This window comes from Salvelinus fontinalis, chromosome 1, assembly GCF_029448725.1.
Source record: "Salvelinus fontinalis isolate EN_2023a chromosome 1, ASM2944872v1, whole genome shotgun sequence".
In the NCBI taxonomy this organism is placed as follows: Eukaryota; Metazoa; Chordata; class Actinopteri; order Salmoniformes; family Salmonidae; genus Salvelinus; species Salvelinus fontinalis.
The window spans coordinates 90,056,954-90,077,495 of record NC_074665.1 but is presented as its reverse complement, the minus strand read 5'-3'; the positions used below and the strand labels follow the sequence as shown (position 1 = coordinate 90,077,495).

General features: G+C 44.7%; 1 protein-coding gene across 4 annotated transcripts in view; it reads right to left on the bottom strand.

Annotated features, from left to right (window-relative positions):
* LOC129863576 (protein TANC2-like) overlaps positions 1–20,542 on the bottom strand; it is a 589,624-nt gene that overhangs the window by 355,696 nt on the left and 213,386 nt on the right. The window contains exon 1 of one of the 4 annotated variants that reach the window (XM_055935671.1): positions 10,560–10,843. The exons of the other annotated variants lie outside the window; for them this stretch is intronic. The gene's annotated coding sequence lies outside the window, so the exon portion shown is untranslated. Of the gene's footprint in view, positions 1–10,559; positions 10,844–20,542 lie in introns of those variants that run through there. 4 annotated transcript variants of the gene reach the window in all.

Here is a 20,542-nt window from a genome sequence, read left to right as displayed (position 1 = left end):
GGTTTCCTTTGTTTCCATGTTGTCATATTCCTCTGAGCTTGCGGCTACAATAATGTAATGTCATTCATTTGAGCTTCTGCTTCCCTTCTCTCCCCCTGAGCCCTCCCAGGTCTGACCTGTATTCCACTAGATATTCTACAGCAATGAACAGACAACACAGCACCAAGGGGAAACATACTTGGAATTAATTTCATCATACACTTCGGGTGCTGCAGCGTAGTAGAAACGGCATACTGCACTATACACAGCCTGGTTAACAAAAGCAGTTAAAATGCTACAAAGTCATGAACAAAAACCATTATCAAAGGCAAATCCACAGTAACGCATTACGCCGAGACGATTTTTCACATTAAAGTCAAACAAAAAACATTGACTTAAAAGTTTAACCAACCACACAACTCTATGAACAATGACTTTTTTCAACATTTTACATAGTAAATAAATAAAAAAAATAATTAACTGGAAAAACTGTGAAGATGCAAAGTTTGGTAACAGAATTACAGTAAAATCTCCCTCAGTTTTATTCTGCTACATAACTTTGTCCTGCACAGTTCTTCCTGTAAATGTGTATCAAATGTTCAGTGGAAATTGTTAAAAGTAGTCCTTGTACATAATGGTTTGTTAAATTTTGAAATCTGTGGTTTTACCATGGAATTGCCCTCAGACCATTCTGCTGATCCCACTAATGGCCTCCTTCTACACTAATCCTTCTCTCTGAGCATGAATGAATTCATCTATGAATGAATGTATGTAACTGTGAGGAAGGGAGTCTGTGAGACAGGGAGGCTGTGAGACAGGGTGGCTGTGAGACAGGGAGGCTGTGAGGCAGGGAGGCTGTGAGACAGGGTGGTTGTGACGCAGGGAGGCTGCGAGACAGGGAGGCTGTGAGACAGGGAGGCTGTGAGACAGGGAGGCTGGGAGACAGGGAGGCTGCGAGACAGGGAGGCTGTGAGACAGGGAGGCTGTGAGACAGGGAGGCTGCGAGACAGGGAGGCTGTGAGACAGGGAGGCTGCGAGACAGGGAGGCTGTGAGACAGGGAGGCTGGGAGACAGGGAGGCTGGGAGACAGGGAGGCTGCGAGACAGGGAGGCTGCGAGACAGGGAGGCTGGGAGACAGGGAGGCTGTGAGACAGGGTGGCTGTGAGACAGGGAGGCTGTGAGACAGGGAGGCTGTGAGGCAGGGTGGCTGTGGGGCAGGGTGGCTGCGAGGCAGGGAGGCTGCGAGGCAGGGAGGCTGCGAGACAGGGAGGCTGCGAGACAGGGAGGCTGTGAGACAGGGAGGCTGTGAGACAGGGAGGCTGGGAGACAGGGAGGCTGCGAGACAGGGAGGCTGTGAGACAGGGAGGCTGGGAGACAGGGAGGCTGTGAGACAGGGTGGCTGTGAGACAGGGAGGCTGTGAGACAGGGAGGCTGTGAGACAGGGAGGCTGTGAGGCAGGGTGGCTGTGGAGCAGGGTGGCTGCGAGGCAGGGAGGCTGCGAGGCAGGGAGGCTGTGAGACAGGGAGGCTGGGAGACAGGGAGGCTGTGAGACAGGGAGGCTGTGAGGCAGGGTGGCTGTGGAGCAGGGTGGCTGCGAGGCAGGGAGGCTGTGAGACAGGGTGGCTGTGAGACAGGGAGGCTGTGAGACAGGGAGGCTGTGAGACAGGGAGGCTGTGAGGCAGGGTGGCTGTGGAGCAGGGTGGCTGCGAGGCAGGGAGGCTGTGAGACAGGGAGGCTGTGGGGCAGGGTGGCTGCGAGGCAGGGAGGCTGTGGGGCAGGGTGGCTGCGAGGCAGGGAGGCTGCGAGGCAGGAAGGCTGCGAGACAGGGAGGCTGCGAGACAGGGAGGCTGTACTGTACAATTATTCAGACAGGGCCAGGCCAAAGCGATGAATGGTGACGCATGAGAGGGGCTGATCTGCGTCAAGTGCTGGCCGCCAGCTCTACCACTCTACAGGGTCCTGGAAGGAGGTGTTAGTGGAACAGGAAGTACAGAGGGAGGGTGAGAGAAGAGAGAGAAAGGGATAAGAGAGCGTGAGAGAGGAGAAAAATAGGAGAGAGGAAAGAGAGACATGCAGAAAAGAGCAGTTAAATTCTACAACCACCTAAAAGGAAGCGATTCTCAAACCTTTCATAACAAAGCCCTCACCTACAGAGAGATGAACTTGGAGAAGAGTCCCCTCAGCCTGCTGGTACTGGGGCTCTGTTCACAAACACAAACAGACCCCACAGACCCCCACGACAGCAACACAATTAGACCCAACCAAATCATGAGAAAACTAAAAGATAATTGCTGGCCACATTGGAAAGAATGAACATCAAAACTGAGCAAACTGGAATGCTATTTGGCCCTAAACAGAGAGTACACAGTGACTGACCCAAACTTAAGGAAAGCTTTGAGTATGTACACTCAGTGAGCATTGCTATTGAGAGAGGCCGCCGTTGGCAGACCTGGCTCTAAAGAGAAGACAGGCTATGTGCACCATATTAGAGACACATTATCCCTCAGATTACACAGAACCACAATCTTGATAAACTCCCCTATCTATTGGGTGAAATACCACAGCATCACAGCAGCAATATGTGTGACCTGTTGCCCAAGATAAGGGCAACAAGTGAAGAACAAACACCATTGTAAAGTGAGTCTGTAATACCAACATGTTTCAAGCAGACCACCATAGTACCTGTGCCCAAGAACACTAAGATAACCTGCCCAAATGACTACAGACCCGTAGCACTCATGTCTGTAGCCATGAAGTGCTTTGAAAGGCTGGTAATGGCTCACATTAACACCATTATCCCAGAAACCTTAGACCCACTCCAATTTGCATACTGCTCAAACAGCTCCACAGATGATGCAAACTCTTTTGCACTCCACACTGCCCTTTCCCACCTGGACAAAAGGAATACTTATGTTAGAATTCTATTCATTGACTACAGATCAGCGTTCAACACCATAGTGCCCTCAAAAGCTCATCACTAAGCTAAGGATCCTGGATTTCCTGACGGCCCGCCCCAGGTGGTAAGGGTAGGTAACAACATATCTGCCACACTGATCCTCAACACTGGGGCCCCTCAGGGGTGCGTGCTCAGTCCCCTCCTGTACTGTACTCCCTGTTCACCCACGACTGCATGGTCAGGCACGACTCCAACACCATCATCACCTACCGAGTGGTGCAGCAGTCTAAGGCACTGGATCGCAATGCTTGAGGCATCACTACAGACCCGGATTTGATCACAGCCGGCCACAACCGGGAGACCCATGAGGCGGCGCACAATTGTCCCAGAGTCGTCCGGGTTAAGGGAGGGTTTGGTCAGCCGGGATGTCCTTGTCCCATCTCACTCTAGCGACTCCTGTGGCGAGCCGGGCGCATGCACGCTGACATGGTCACCTGGTGCATGGTGTTTCATCTGACACATTGGAGTGGCTGGCTTCTGGGTTATGTGTGTCAAGAAGCAGTGCGGCTTGGCAGGGTTCTGTTTCAGAGGATGCATGGCTCTCGACCTTCACCTCTCCCGAATCCGTACGGGAGTTGCAGCGATGGGACAAGACTGTAACTATCAATTGGATATCACAAAATTGGAGGTAAAAGTTAATAAAATAGAAAATAATTGTGAGCGTAATGTTTACCATTCATTTCTGCTGGTTTATTACCCCTGTTTATTTCCATTTTTTATTTCCGGTTTGTTTATTGTCTATTCCACTTGCTTATGCAAGGTAAACATACGTTTCCCATGCCAATAAAGCCCTTTGAAATGAATTTAGAGAGAGATGAGAGACGAGACAAAGATTTAAATACTTTTTTTAAAGAGCTAAATTCTTTAACCACCTAAAAGGAAGAGATGGCCACACATTTCACCACAAAGCCCTCACCTACAGAGAGATTAACCTAGACAAGAGTCCCCTCAGATAGCTGCTTCTGAGGCTCTTTTCACAAACACAAGCATGCCCCACAAAGCCCTCACCTACAGAGAGATTAACCTAGACAAGAGTCCCCTCAGATAGCTGCTTCTGAGGCTCTTTTCACAAACACAAGCATGCCCCACAGAGCCCCAGGCCAGCAACACAATTAGACTCAACAAAATTATGAGAAAACAAAAAGATAACTATTTGACACACTGGAAAGAATCAACCAAAAAACAGAGCAATCTGGAATGTGATCTGGCCCTTAACAGAGAGTAGACAGTGGAAGAATACCTGACCACTTAACTGAGAAAACTGGAATGATATTCGGCCCTAAACAGAGAGTTCACTGTGGAAGAACACCTGACCACTGTGACTGACCTAAAATTAAGAAAAGCATTAACTCAGTGTGCATAGCCTTGCTATTGAGAAATGTCTATATTCTTTGAAAACTTTTGTGAGAATAATGTTTACTGTTCATTTATGATTGTTTATTTCCGATTTGTTTATTGTCTATTCCACTTGCTTTGGCAATGTAAACATATGTTTCCCATGCCAATAAAGCCCTTTGAATAAAGAGAGAGGGGGAGAGAGGGGCATCCCTCCCACACTATGAACCTCTGAGACAGTATTGAGTGGGTGGGCTTTGCCAGAGAGACACACAACCAATCAGCAGCCTGAGGTACTAGGGTATTATATAATACAAAGACACTCAAGTGACTGACTACTGGCTAGGCTTGGGCGGTATACCATATATACCCTATACCTGGGTATTTGGAAAAAGCCACGGAATGGCTTTTCGATACCGTCAATACCTTCAAATGCTCATTTGCACAATATCTCACATTTGCTTGTAAATGTCCAAACTCACCAAAAATGACATTCAGTAGCTCCCACCTTATATGTATAACTTCATGAGCTGGGTTGCCTGTCTTTGCAACGACTTTGTTGTTTGTGCTCGTAAGACTATTTAACCAGCAGCCTTTATTGAAAAAATTGAATTTAGTTAGCATTATGTTAATAGACACCCAATGGGCTGAGAGAGATACATGGCTCTATTGATCAGGCCCATGGAGAACTGCCTTTTTTAGACCCCATATTCTACACATCAAGAAGCAGCACCAAACCAACTGAGCAAAACAGAGTAAAGACAACATCTCTCATCAAGAAGCAGCACCAAACCAACTGAGCAAAACAGAGTAAAGACAACATCTCTCATCAAGAAGCAGCACCAAACCAACTGAGCAAAACAGAGTAAAGACAACATCTCTCATCAAGAAGCAGCACCAAACCAACTGAGCAGAACAGTGTAAAGACAACATCTCTCATCAAGAAGCAGCACCAAACCAACTGAGCAGAACAGTGTAAAGACAACATCTCTCATCAAGAAGCAGCACCAAACCAACTGAGCAGAACAGAGTAAAGACAACATCTCTCATCAAGAAGCAGCACCAAACCAACTGAGCAGAACAGAGTAAAGACAACATCTCTCATCAAGAAGCAGCACCAAACCAACTGAGCAGAACAGAGTAAAGACAACATCTCTCATCAAGAAGCAGCACCAAACCAACTGAGCAAAACAGAGTAAAGACAACATCTATCATCAAGAAGCAGCACCAAACCAACTGAGCAGAACAGTGTAAAGACAACATCTCTCATCAAGAAGCAGCATCTCTCCAGTACTTGCATTCCCCCCTTTTCCATTTCTCTCTCTACCTCCATAATAATAATGATAGTGAATGTTATTTATAAAGTGCATTTCTGGCACTCAAGGCTAGCTACCATCACACAAATCACTACCATCACCCTCACTCTCTTCAACTATTTGTCTGTCTTCCCCTTGTCTCCCTCCCCCTGTCTCCCTCCCCCTGTCACTATCTGCCTCTCTCTTCCCTCTGTCTCCCTCCCCTGTCTACCTCTGCCTCCCTCTTCCACCTGTCTCCCTCCCCCTGTCTCCCTCTGCCTCTCTCTTCCACCTGTCTCCCTCCTCTGTCTACCTCTGCCTCTCTCTTCCACCTGTCTCCCTCCCCCTGTCTCCCTCTGCCTCTCTCTTCCACCTGTCTCCCTCCCCCTGTCTCCCTCTGCCTCTCTCTTCCACCTGTCTCCCTCCCCTGTCTCCCTCTGCCTCTCTCTTCCACCTGTCTCCCTCCCCCTGTCTCCCTCTGCCTCTCTCTTCCCCCTGTCTCCCTCCCCCTGTCTCCCTCCCCTGTCTCTCTCTTCCCTCTGTCTCTCTCTTCCTCCCCCTGTTTCTCCCAGCACAGTGATAGCGCATAGTCACCTCTGCCTCTCTCTGACCTCCAGTGTACTGTAGGAGATGTGAGTCCCCTGCTATGGAGCCATATGTCTGTCTCTACTAATCACTGCACCAACTTCACCAGGGAAATACATGCCAAAAGGTCCTGACTCTGATATAAACAAAGCATTTCTAGAGGAAGACTAAGAGCCTGTCCAAAATGGCACATTATTCCCTTTACAGAGCCCTATAAGCCCTGGTCAGAAGTAGTGCACTTTAGGGAATAGGGTGCCATTTGGGACGCAGAGGAGCATTTCAGTGCAGTGCAATCAATAATAAACCATGTGAGTCATCCATGGATGTACACAGACGCCATTTAAATGGACATGGTTTCTAAACAGGAGAATCAAGGATGAGCATTAGGGTAATGAGGGCAACAGTATGTTTCGTTACATCAAAGTGTCATAGCGATAAATAGCCCTAACAACAACAGTACAATAATAGTACAAAGACCACACGAACAACATAGCTTTGGAGAAGAAAAAAAAGTCCATCCGAGAGGAGAGACATCATTTGATGTCAGATATGAAAGGTGTCATTGGGTGTTATTTTATTCCAATCTGAGTGCAGAGTTTTCAAACAGCAGGGGCCAACCATTAGTCCAGAGAGAAGAGACACAGGAGAAGATAGAAATACGGATGGGGGAGGGAGGGAGTGAAGGAAGCAAAGCAAAGCAAAGCAAAGCAAAGCAAAGCAAAGCAAAGCAAAGCAAAGCAAAGCAAAGCAAAGCAAAGCAAGAGAGAGAGAGAGAGAGAGAGAGAGAGAGAGAGAGAGAGAGAGAGAGAGAGAGAGAGAGAGAGAGAGAGAGAGAGAGAGAGAGAGAGAGAGAGAGAGAGAGAGAGAGAGAGAGAGAGAGGAGAGAGAGAGAGAGAGAGAGAGAGAGAGAGAGAGAGAGAGAGAGAGAGAGAGAGAGAGAGAGAGAGAGAGAGAGAGAGAGAGAGAGAGAGAGAGAGAGAGAGAGAGAGAGAGAGAGAGAGAGAGAGAGAGAGAGAGAGAGAGAGAGAGAGAGAGAGAGAGAGAGAGAGAGAGAGAGAGAGAGAGAGAGAGAGAGAGAGAGAGAGAGAGAGAGAGAGAATACTTTATGGAACACAAAGCCTTCACTATCTCATTCTGGAATATCCAAGGCCTGAGTTCATCTGCCTTTGGCCTAAAGGAACATGGACTTCATCAAAGAAATCAGAAATACAGACATTGTCATCCTATAAGAAACATGGTATAGAGGAGATGGACCCACTGGTTGCCCTCTAGGTTACAGAGAGCTTGTAGTCCCATCCACCAAACTACCAGGTGTGAAACAGGGGGTATGCTAATTTGGTACAGAGCAGACCTAACTCACATTTGGCTTGAAATTCAAAAGGAAATTATCTCAACAGAAAAAAATGTACTCCTGTGTGCTACCTATATTCCCCCACTAGAATCCCCATACTTTAATGAAGACAGTTTCTACATCCTGGAGGGGGAAATCAATAATTTCCAGGCCCAGGGACATGTACTAGTCTGTGGCGACCTAAATGCCAGAACTGGACAAGAACCTGACACCCTCAGCACACAGGAGGACAAACACCTGCCTGGAGGCGACAGCATTCCCTGCCCCATTTTCCCCCCTAGGCACAACTACGACAACATAATCAACAAAAACGGGTCACAACTGCTGCAGCTCTGTTGCACTCTGGGTATGCACATAGCCAATGGTAGGCTTCGAGGGGACTCCTATATTAGGTACACCTATAGCTCATCTCTTGGCAGTAGTACTGTAGACTACTTTATCACTGACCTCAACCCAGAGTCTCTCAGAGCGTTCACAGTCAGCCCACTGACAACCCCTATCAGATCACATCAAAATCACAGTCTACTTGAACAGAGCAATACTCAATCATGAGGCATCAAAGATAAAGGAACTGAATAAAATTAAGAAATACTATAGATGGAAGGAAAGTAGTGTGGAAACCTACCAAAAACAACAAATTCAATCCCTTTTAGACAACTTCCTGGACAAAAAAGGTACACTGTAATAGTGAAGGTGTAAACTTGGCAGTAGAAAACCTAAACAGTATATTTGACCTCTCAGCTTCCTTATCAAATCTAAACATTTCAAACAGAATTACAAAGAAAATTAACAACAATGACAAATGGTTTGATGAAGAATGCAAAAAACATAAGAAACAAATTGAGAAAATTATCCAACCAAAAACAGAAAAACTATCCAACCAAAAATATGAGCCTCAATATGGTGAATCACTAAAACAATACAGAAATACACTACGGGAAAAAGAAGGAACAGCACATCAGAAATCAGCCTACTATAATTGAAGAACCAATATACTCTAACCACTTCTGGGAAATTTGGAAAACATTAAACAAACAACAAAGAGTTATCCATCCAAATCGGAGATGTATGGGTAAACCACTACTCAAATCATTTTGTCCCTATTACAAAGAACAAGCTGCAAAAACATATACATGATCAAATACAAATATTGGAATCAACTACTAAAGACTACCAGAATCCACTGGATTCTCCAATTACATTGAAGGAACTACAGGATAAAATACAAACCCTCCAATCCAAAAAAGGCCTGTGGTGTTGATGGTATCCTCAATGAAATTATAAAATATACAGACCACAAAATTCCAATTGGCTATACTTAAACTCTTTATCATCATCCTTAGCCCTGGCATCTTCCCCAATATTTGGAACCAAGGACTGATCAGCCCAATCCAACAAAAGTGGAGACAAATTTGACCCCAATAACTACTGTGAGATATGCGTCAACAGCAACCTTGGGGAAATACTCTGCATTATCATTAACAGCAGACTAGTTAATTTCCTCAGTGAAAACAATGTCAAATTGGCTTTTTACCAAATTACAGTATGACAGACCACGTATTCCCCCTACACACCCTAATTGACGAACAAACAAAACAAAACAAAGGCAAAGCCTTCTCATGCTTTGTTAATTTGACTCAATTTGGCATGAGGGTCTGCTATACAAATGTATGTAAAGTGGTGTTGGGGGAAAACATACAAAATTATAAATACATGTACACAAACAACAAGTGTGCGGTTAAAATTGGCAAAAAAAACATTTCTTTCGACAGGGTCTTGGGGTGAGACAGGGATGCAACTTAAGCTCAAACCCTCTTCAACATATATATCAACGAATTGACGAGTACAACGTAAAACGCCAAATAATGCACGCAGAGCAGAATTAGGCTGCTAATTATCAAAATCCAGAAAAGAGACCTTAAATTCTACAACCACCTAAAAGGAAGCGATTCCCAAAGCTTCCATAACCTACAGAGAGACGAACCTGGAGAAGAGCTCCCTAAGCAAGCTGGTCCTGGGGCTCTGTTCACAAAGAAAAACAGACCCCACAGAGCCGAGGACAGCTACTAAATCATGAGAAAACAAAAAAAGAATTACTTGACACATTGGAAAGAATTAACAAAAAAGTATCTCTACCTCTCCCTGTCTCCTCTCAGCCTCTGCCTTTCCCTGTCCCTTTCTCCTCTCAGTCTCTCTACCTCTCCCTGTCTCCTCTCAGCCTCTGCATTTCCCTGTCCCTTTCTCCTCTCAGCCTCCCCCTGTCTTCTCAAAGCTTCTCTACCTCTCCCTCTCTCCTCTCAGCCTCTCTACCTCTCCCTGCCCCTGTCTCCTCTCTACCCATCCTCTCTCTCCCTGTCCCTGTCGCCTCTCTACCTCTCCTCACTCTCCCTGTCCCTGTCTCCTCTCCTCTCTGTTTCTCTACCTCTCCTTGTCCCTGTCCCTGTCTCCTATCCTCTCCTCTCTGTTTCTCTACCTCTCCTCATCCCTGTCCCTGTCTCCTCTCCTCTCTCAGTTTCTCTACCTCTCCTCGTCCCTGTCCCTGTGTCCTCTCCTCTCTGTTTCTCTACATCTCCTCGTCCCTGTCCCTGTCTTCTCTCCTCTCTCAGCCTCTCTACCTCTCCTCTAGCTCCCTATCACTGTCTCCTCTCCCAGCCTCTATCTCCCAAAATATTCCTGGGTGAGCTGAGTGGGTGGGTGAGAAATGGAGGGTGGGATATGGCGATGGGGAGAGAGAGAGAATGAAATGGTGGGTGAGAGATGGCCATGGTAACACTAGAAGCTGGAGGAGCAGTGTGGGTGCTGCTCAATGATGTATCTCCCAAAGATAGAATCACAATGATAGAATTTTAGAACAAGGAAGGATATAAGTATTCATTATGCATGTACAACCTGTGTTCTTATGAAGAAAAGCAGTGGTCAAACATTACACAAGAACAGAGCTGAGAGGACCCACCAGACACACACACCTGCTAAGAGGTGTATAGTGTTGTCATTCCCTCCCCTATTCTCCACCCAGCCCTTCAGTCCAGACTCTCAGAGTTCCCTGTATCCAGCTCACCTTTGTCAGTCCAACGTCTCGGCTTCCCAGGCAATTAAATAATCCTGCACCATAGTAAGAAAGGAAAAAGGAAAGAGAGAAGAACAGGGAGGGGGAAGGAATACTGAAGAGCTTGCTAGAGAAAAGAGAGGGGTGAAAGAGAGGTAGGGAAAAGAGGGAAAGGGAGAGGGAGAAAGAGAGAGGTAAAGCATGGCACAGACAGCGAGAGCTCGCCACAGCGTGAGCAGGCAGCGAGCAAGGAAAGCACCAGGAGTGTGCACATGCACAAACATACACACACCGGCAGACAGCTCTTCTTCCCCCTCTTCTCTAGCTAGCAGCAATAACTCGCTCTCATACTCCCTCACGCTGTCTTAGTCAGGGTACAACTCCTTAACCCTTTCAGTACCAATATCCTTGTTCTTGGTCTAATGTTAATATTAGTACATTTTGGAATATAACAAAAAATAACATAAAATTATCATTCTTAATACAGGCACAACCAAGTGATATACACTACGGTGTTGTAACTAATAATCAATATTAACAAATATATTCTGAAAGAAAGGTGATAAATAAATGTGTATGCACTGCATACTGTACGTTATGAGTCAGCCAGTGTTTCATATGACCAACCAACCTCTCCTCACTGAGTCATCTAGTGTTTCATATGACCAACCAACCTCTCCTCACTTAGTCATCTAGTGTTTCATATGACCAACCAACCTCTCCTCACTTAGTCATCTAGTGTTTCATATGACCAACCAACCTCTCCTCACTTAGTCATCTAGTGTTTCATATGACCAACCAACCTCTCCTCACTTAGTCATCTAGTGTTTCATATGACCAACCAACCTCTCCTCACTGAGTCAGTCAGTGTTTAATATGACCAACAAACCTCTCCTCACTGAGTCAGTCAGTGTTTCATATGACAAACCAACCTCTCCTCACTGAGTCATCTAGTGTTTCATATGACCAACCAACCCCTCTCCTCACTGAGTCAGTCAGTGTTTCATATGACAAACCCCTCTCCTCACTGAGTCAGTCAGTGTTTCATATGACCGACCAACCAACCCCTCTCCTCACTGAGTCAGTCAGGGTTTCATATGACCAACCAACCCCTCTCCTCACTGAGTCAGTCAGTGTTTCATATGACCAACCAACCCCTCTCCCACTGAGTCAGTCAGTGTTTCATATGACCAACCAACCTCTCCTCACTTAGTCATCTAGTGTTTCATATGACCAACCAACCAACCTCTCCTCACTGAGTCAGTCAGTGTTTCATATGACCAACCAACCTCTACTCACTGAGTCATCTAGTGTTTCATATGACCAACCAACCTCTCCTCACTTAGTCATCTAGTGTTTCATATGACCAACCAACCTCTCCTCACTGAGTCAGTCAGTGTTTAATATGACCAACAAACCTCTCCTCACTGAGTCATCTAGTGTTTCATATGACCAACCAACCCCTCTCCTCACTGAGTCAGTCAGTGTTTCATATGACCAACCAACCTCTACTCACTTAGTCATCTAGTGTTTCATATGACCAAACAACCTCTCCTCACTTAGTCATCTAGTGTTTCATATGACCAACCAACCTCTCCTCACTTAGTCATCTAGTGTTTCATATGACCAACCAACCCCTCTCTTCACTTAGTCATCTAGTGTTTCATATGACCAACCAACCTCTCCTCACTGAGTCATCTAGTGTTTAATATGACCAACCCCTCTCCTCACTGAGTCAGTCAGTGTTTCATGTGACCAACCAACTTCTCCTCACTGAGTCATCTAGTGTTTCATATGACCAACCAACCTCTCCTCACTGAGTCAGCCAGTGTTTCATATAGCCAACCAACCTCTCCTCACTGAGTCATCTAGTGTTTCATATGACCAACCCCTCTCCTCACTGAGTCAGCCAGTGTTTCATATGACCAACCAACCTCTCCTCACTGAGTCATCTAGTGTTTCATATGACCAACCCCTCTCCTCACTGAGTCAGTCAGTGTTTCATATGACCAACCAACCTCTCCTCACTGAGTCATCTAGTGTTTCATATGACCAACCCCTCTCCTCACTGAGTCAGTCAGTGTTTCATATGACCAACCAACCTCTCCTCACTTAGTCATCTAGTGTTTCATATGACCAACCAACCTCTCCTCACTGAGTCATCTAGTGTTTCATATGACCAACCAAACTCTCCTCACTTAGTCATCTAGTGTTTCATATGACCAACTAACCTCTCCTCACTTAGTCATCTAGTGTTTCATATGACCAACCAACCTCTTCTCACTGAGTCAGTCAGTGTTTAATATGACCAACAAACCTCTCCTCACTGAGTCAGTCAGTGTTTCATATGACCAACCAACATCTCCTCACTGAGTCATCTAGTGTTTCATATGACCAACCAACCCCTCTCCTCACTGAGTCAGTCAGTGTTTCATATGACCAACCCCTCTCCTCACTGAGTCAGTCAGTGTTTCATATGACCAACCAACCCCTCTCCTCACTGAGTCAGTCAGTGTTTCATATGACCAACCAACCCCTCTCCTCACTGAGTCAGTCAGTGTTTCATATGACCAACCCCTCTCCTCACTGAGTCATCTAGTGTTTCATATGACCAACCAACCCCTCTCCTCACTTAGTCATCTAGTGTTTCATATGACCAACCAACCCCTCTCCTCACTGAGTCAGTCAGTGTTTCATATGACCAACCAACCTCTCCTCACTGAGTCATCTAGTGTTTCATATGACCAACCCCTCTCCTCACTGAGTCATCTAGTGTTTCATATGACCAACCAACCTCTCCTCACTGAGTCATCTAGTGTTTCATATGACCAACCAACCTCTCCTCACTGAGTCAGCCAGTGTTTCATATAACCAACCAACCTTTCCTCACTGAATCAGCCAGTGTTTCATATGACCAACCAACCTCTCCTCACTTAGTCATCTAGTGTTTCATATGACCAACCAACCTCTCCTCACTGAGTCATCTAGTGTTTCATATGACCAACCAACCTCTCCTCACTGAGTCATCTAGTGTTTCATATGACCAACCCCTCTCCTCACTGAGTCAGTCAGTGTTTCATATGACCAACCAACCTCTCCTCACTGAGTCATCTAGTGTTTCATATGACCAACCCCTCTCCTCACTGAGTCAGTCAGTGTTTCATATGACCAACCAACCTCTCCTCACTTAGTCATCTAGTGTTTCATATGACCAACCAACCTCTCCTCACTGAGTCATCTAGTGTTTCATATGACCAACCCCTCTCCTCACTGAGTCAGTCAGTGTTTCATATGACCAACCAACCTCTCCTCACTGAGTCATCTAGTGTTTCATATGACCAACCAACCTCTCCTCACTGAGTCATCTAGTGTTTCATATGACCAACCCCTCTCCTCACTGAGTCAGTCAGTGTTTCATATGATCAACCAACCTCTCCTCACTGAGTCATCTAGTGTTTCATATGACCAACCCCTCTCCTCACTGAGTCAGTCAGTGTTTCATATGACCAACCAACCTCTCCTCACTGAGTCATCTAGTGTTTCATATGACCAACCAACCTCTCCTCACTGAGTCAGCCAGTGTTTCATATAACCAACCAACCTTTCCTCACTGAGTCAGCCAGTGTTTCATATGACCAACCAACCTCTCCTCACTTAGTCATCTAGTGTTTCATATGACCAACCCCTCTCCTCACTGAGTCAGTCAGTGTTTCATATGACCAACCAACCTCTCCTCACTGAGTCATCTAGTGTTTCATATGACCAACCCCTCTCCTCACTGAGTCAGTCAGTGTTTCATATGACCAACCAACCTCTCCTCACTTAGCCATCTAGTGTTTCATATGACCAACCAACCTCTCCTCACTGAGTCATCTAGTGTTTCAGATGACCAACCAACCTCTCCTCACTTAGTCATCTAGTGTTTCATATGACCAACCAACCTCTCCTCACTTAGTCATCTAGTGTTTCATATGACCAACCAACCTCTCCTCACTTAGTCATCTAGTGTTTCATATGACCAACCAACCTCTCCTCACTTAGTCATCTAGTGTTTCATATGACCAACCCCTCTCCTCACTGAGTCAGTCAGTGTTTAATATGACCAACCAACCTCACATGATATAAACATTTTCCTGGGAGAGATCTCACTAGCTGCTCATCCCTTCTCATGTTGCACTTTCTCTATGTAAACTTCATTTAACTAGGCAAGTCAGTTAAGAACAAAATCTTATTTACAATGAAGGCCCCCGGGTGGCGCAGTGGTCTAGGGCACTGCATCGCAGTGCTAGCTGAGCCACCAGAGTCTCTGGGTTGGCGGCTGGGCTGGGTTCGCGCCCAGGCTCTGTCGCAGCCGGCCGCAACCGGGAGGTCCGTGGGGCGACGCACAATTGGCATAGCGTCGTCTGGGTTAGGGAGGGTTTGGCCGGTAGGGATATCCTTGTCTCAGTATGTAAAATGTAATTAAAAAAATGTATGCACTCTACTGTAAGTCGCTCTGGATAAGAGCGTCTGCTAAATGACTAAAATGTAAAATGTAAGGCCTACCGGAGAACAGTGGGTTAACTGCCTTGATCAGGGGCAGAACGACATATTTTTACCTTGTTAGCTCAGGGATTCGATCCAGCAACCTTTTGGTTACTGGCCCGAACCCTCTAACCAGTAGGCTACCTGCGCCCACTAACCACTAGGCTACCTCCAACACTCTACCAGTCAAAAGTTTGGAGACACCTACTCAATCAAGCGTTTTTCTTTATTTTTTACTATTTTCTACATTATAGAATAATAGTGAAGACATCAAAACTATGAAATAACACATATGGAATTATGTAGTAACCAAAAAGGTGTTAAAGAAATCAAAGTATATTTGAGATTCTTCAAAGTAGCCACCCTTTGCCTTGAGGACAGCTTTGACTGGAATGCTTTTCCTACTGTCTTGAAGGAGTTCCCATATATACTGAGCACTTGTTGGCTGCTTTTCCTTCACTCTGAGATCTAACTCAACCGAAACCATCTCAATTAGGTTGAGGTCGGGTGATTGTGGAGGCCAGGTCATCTGATGCAGCTCTCCATCACTCTCCTTCTTAGTCAAATTCCTTTACACAGCCTGGAGGTGTGTTGGGTCATTGTCCTGTTGGAAAACAAATGATAGTCCCACTAAGCGCAAACCACATGGGATGGCGTGTCGCTGCAGAATGCTGTGGTAGCCATGCTGGTTAAGTGTGCCTTGAATTCTAAATAAATCACTGACAGTGTCACCAGCAAAGCACCCCCACACATCACACCTCCTCCTCCCTGCTTCACAGTGGGAACCACACATGCAGAGATCATCCGTTCACCTACTCTGCGTCTCTCAAAGACATGGCGGTTGGAACCAAAAATCGCAAATTTGGACTCATCAGACCAAAGTACAGATTTTCAACTGGTCTAATGTCCATTGCTTGTATCTTGACCCAAGAAAGACTCTTATTATTATTGGCATTCTTTAGTAGTGGTTTCTTTGCAGCAATTCGATCATCAACAGCAGACTCCAACATTTCCTCAGTGAAAACAATGTCCTGAGCAAATGTCAAATTTACTTTCTACCAAATTAATGTACGACAGACCACGTATACAACCTGGACAGCCTTATTAACAAACAAACTGACCAAAACAAAAGCAAAGTCTTCTCATGTTGATTTCGCAAAAGCTTTTGACTAAATTTGGCATATAAGTCTGCTATACAAATTGATGGAAAGCGGTGTTGGGTGTAAAAAATACAACAAAATTAAATCAATGTATACAAACAACAAGTGTGCAGTTAAAATGTATTTCCTGAGGGCCGTGGGGTGAGACGGATGCAGCCCCACACTCTTCAACATAAAAATCAACAAATTGGCGAGGGCACTAGAAGTCGGCAGCACCTTGCCTCAACCTACTGGACTCAGAAATCTAATATCTACAGTTTGCAGATGATCTAGTGCTTCTGTCCACCAACAAAGGAGGCCCTGCAGCAACACCTAGATATTCTGCACAGATTCTGTCAGACCTGGGCTGACAGTGAATCTCAGTAAGACAAAAATAATGGTGTTCCAAAAAAGGTCCAGCACCCAAGACAACAAATGCTAATCCATCTAGACACTGTTGCCCTAGATCAAGTATTCACAAACTGAGGTACGCGTACCCCCAGAGTACATGCAAAACTGTCAGGGGTACGCCAAATAAAAATGTGATTCACATTTAAAAATATATATACAGTTGAAGTCGGAGGTTTAAATACACTTATGTTTCATTCATTAAAACTCGTTTTTCAACCACTCCACAAATTTCTTGTTAACAAACTAGAGTTTTGGCAAGTCGGTTAGGACATCTACTTTGTGCATTTCACAAGTCATTTTTCCAACAATTGCTTACAGACAGATTATTTCACTTATAACCTACTGTATCACAATTCCAGTGGGTCAAAAGTTTAAATACACTAAGTTGACTGCCTGTAAACAGCTTGGAAAATTCCAGAAAATTATGTCATGGCTTTAGAAGCTTCTGATAGGCTAATTGACATAATTTGAGTCAATTGGAGGTGGATGTATTTCAAGTCCTACCTTCAAAAAAAAAAATTGTAGCCCTTCACCTCTGGTTCATCCTCGGGAGAAATGTCCAAACGCCTGAAGGTACCATGTTCATCTGTTCAAACAATAGTACGCAAGTATAAACACCATGGGACCACGCAACCGTCATACTGCTCAGGATTGAGACGCGTTCTGTCTCCTAGAGATGAACGTACTTTGGTGTGTAAAGTGCAAATCAATCCCAGAACAACAGCAAAGGAAGATGCTGGAGGAAACAGGTACAAAAGTATCTATATCCACAGTAAAACGAGTCCTATACCGACATAAACTGAAAGGCCGCTCAGCAAGAAAGAAGCCACTGCTCCAAAACCGCCACAGAAATAGCCAGACTACGGTTTGCAACTACACATGGGGACAAAGATCGTACTTTTTCGAGAAATGTCCTCTGGTCTGATGAAACAAAAATAGAATTGTTTGGCCATAATGACCATCCTTATGTTTGGAGGAAAAAGGGGGATGCTTGCAAGCCGAAAAACACCATTCCAACCGTGAAGCACGGGGCTGGCAGCATCATGTTGTGGGGGTGCTTTGCTGCAGGAGGGACTGGTGCACTTCACAAAATAGATGGCATCATGAGGCAGGAAAATTATGTGGATATATTGAAACAACATCTCAAGACATCTGTCAGGAAGTTAAAGCTTGGTCGCAAATGGGTCCTCCAAATGGACAATGACCCCAAGCATACTTCCAAAGTTGTGGCGAAATGGCTAAAGGACAACAAAGTCAAGGTATTGGAGTGGCCATCACAAAGCCCTGACCTCAATCCTATAGAAAATTTGTGGGCAGAACTGAAAAAGCGTGTGCGAGCAAGGAGGCCTACAAACCTGAATCAGTTACATCAGCTCTGTCAGGAGAAATGGGCCAAAATTCACCCAACTTTTTGTGGGAAGCTTGTGGAAAGCTACCCGAAATATTTGACCCAAGTTAAACAATTTCAAGGCAAATACTAATTGAGTGTATGTAAACTTCTGACCCACTGGGAATGTGATGATAGAAATAAAATCTGAAATAAATAATTATCTCTACTATTATTCTGAAATTTCACATTCTTAAAATAAAGTGGTGATTCTAACTGACCTAAGACAGGGAATTTTTACTAGGATTACATGTCAGGAATTGTGAAACACTGAGTTTAAATGTATTTAGCTAAGGTGTATGTAAACTTCCGACTTCAACTGTATATACAGTATATACATATATTATGTTTTTGTTTTGTACATTTTTTTATTCTTCACATTTTCAAACAGTCCATTTATATTTTCCAACGGGGCTATACATTTGAGTGAGTTTTTTTTATTGCCTGAGTAGTCTCGTTTCACTGCCAAAAATAAAAATTCAACCATCTGGTGTTCAGCGAAATAACAACACAATGTCAAATACAGGTAGCCTAGTCAAATAATTAACATCCAATCACATTAACTGTTAATCTCTTGCAGGAATTCCACTAATGGACTGTTAAGACACTGATGCCCTTTGCAACCATGTACCTATGTGAGAGTGGATTCTCAGCCCTCACTAGCATGACAACTAAATACAGGCACAAACTGTGTGTGGAAAATGATTTAAGACTGAGACTCTCTCCAATACAACCCAACATTGCAGAGTTATGTGCATCCTTCAAGCACACCCTTTTCATTAACCTGTGGTGAGTTATTCACAATTTTCGATGAACAAATAAGGTTTTATATGTAAGATGGTTAAATTAAGAGCAAAATGATTGATTATTTTTATATTATTATTTGTGCCCTGGTCCTTTAAGAGCTCTTTGTCACTTCCCATGAGCCGGGTTGTGACAAATACACTCATTCTTATGTTTAATAAATGTATCTCATCGTGTGTGGCAGGCTTACAATGATGGCAAAAAAAATACATTTGAGAGTGCGCTGACCCTGGTGCTGGAGGGGGTAAGCAACTGGAAGTTGAATGTTTGAAGGGGTACGGGACTGTAAAATGTTTGGGAACCACTGCCCTAGAGCACACAAAAAACTATACCTACCTCGGCCTAAACATCAACACCACAGGCAGTAAGGACCCGTCATTCAGGGCCCACAATTTTAGGTAATTAGTATTTTTTGTTGTTTGGGGGGCTTGCCTATTTTACTGTTATTTTGGCATTAATACGTGTCACATATCTGTTTGCAAAGAATGTAAAAAAAAATGTAATATCATTGTGTTAAGAAAGCTGCATACAAACATGGTCTCTTTTTTGCTTTCTTTAGTAAGGCAGCTCCAAAATGCAGGTGTTTCAGCCTAGCTCAGTGCTTTCTGTGGTGGTGGGGCAAGCCAGAAGACAATACTGAGCATTGTGCCGTGATTGGCTCAGTGTTCTGTCACTCTATGGGGACATTACGTCACCGCCAAGTCTAAGGGTAGAGCTCATAAATGTTAGCCCCTCGGGTTCTGCCATAGAGTTACATTAGAAGTGCCCATTCAAGAAGGCTCAAGGTCATTGGCCACAGATCACGTTATATCTACAGTAGCTTTGATTGGACTGATCATGTCAACATCATACTTTCAAAAGTCATCATGAATCAAGTCGACAATCTACTGGCAAATCTTTTTCAATCCTTGTCATATAAAGACAAATTAGAGATAAAACGTCTCGGTGCTCTTCGGCCATTGGACATAAACATTACACAAGTCTCAAATTGCAAATTCTACAATGAGTGGTTTGGAAGGAAGCAGTGGCTAACTGCAAGCATCTCAAAGCAATCACTATTTTGCGTCCCCTGCCTGCTATTCAGTGGAGAGCGTGTGTGGAACAAGTCTGGGCTTAAAGATTTAAAACATGACACGGGTCTGAAAGGGTCTGAAAACATGAGAATAGTGCATCACATATAGACAACGCTGTTAAACTGGGATTACTGGGGAAATCAAACGATGTGGCTCAACTACACACGCATATAGACGAGCCATCGACCTTCACAACCAACAAACGGAAGAGAATAGGTACGTGCTTGACACAAATATAACATGCACAAAATTGTGTGGCAAATGTGAGACAGCAGCGAGGAGCCATGACAAGCCGGCCGACTCCATGAACCCAGGCGTTTTCAGGTGTATTTTTGAGACCATGAAGGAGATTACAGGCTACGAAGGCATTATGACAACCAAACAATTTTTAAGGGTACATCAAGCACGATCCAAAATGAACTTTTGGATTGCATGTATGAAGTGTACAGAGAAGCTATAGCTAAGGAGGTGTCTGAGACTCCTTTTGCGTCTGTACAGGCCGACGAGACCACTGACGTCTCCTGTAAATCACAGATGGTAATAGTGCTGCGCTACATGTTACCAGTCAACAGTGTGTGAGAGAGGTGTTCGTAGAGGTGAAGGAAAAAACTGGTGATGGCCTCTCCAACACCATCAAACGAGTCCTAGAGCCACTGA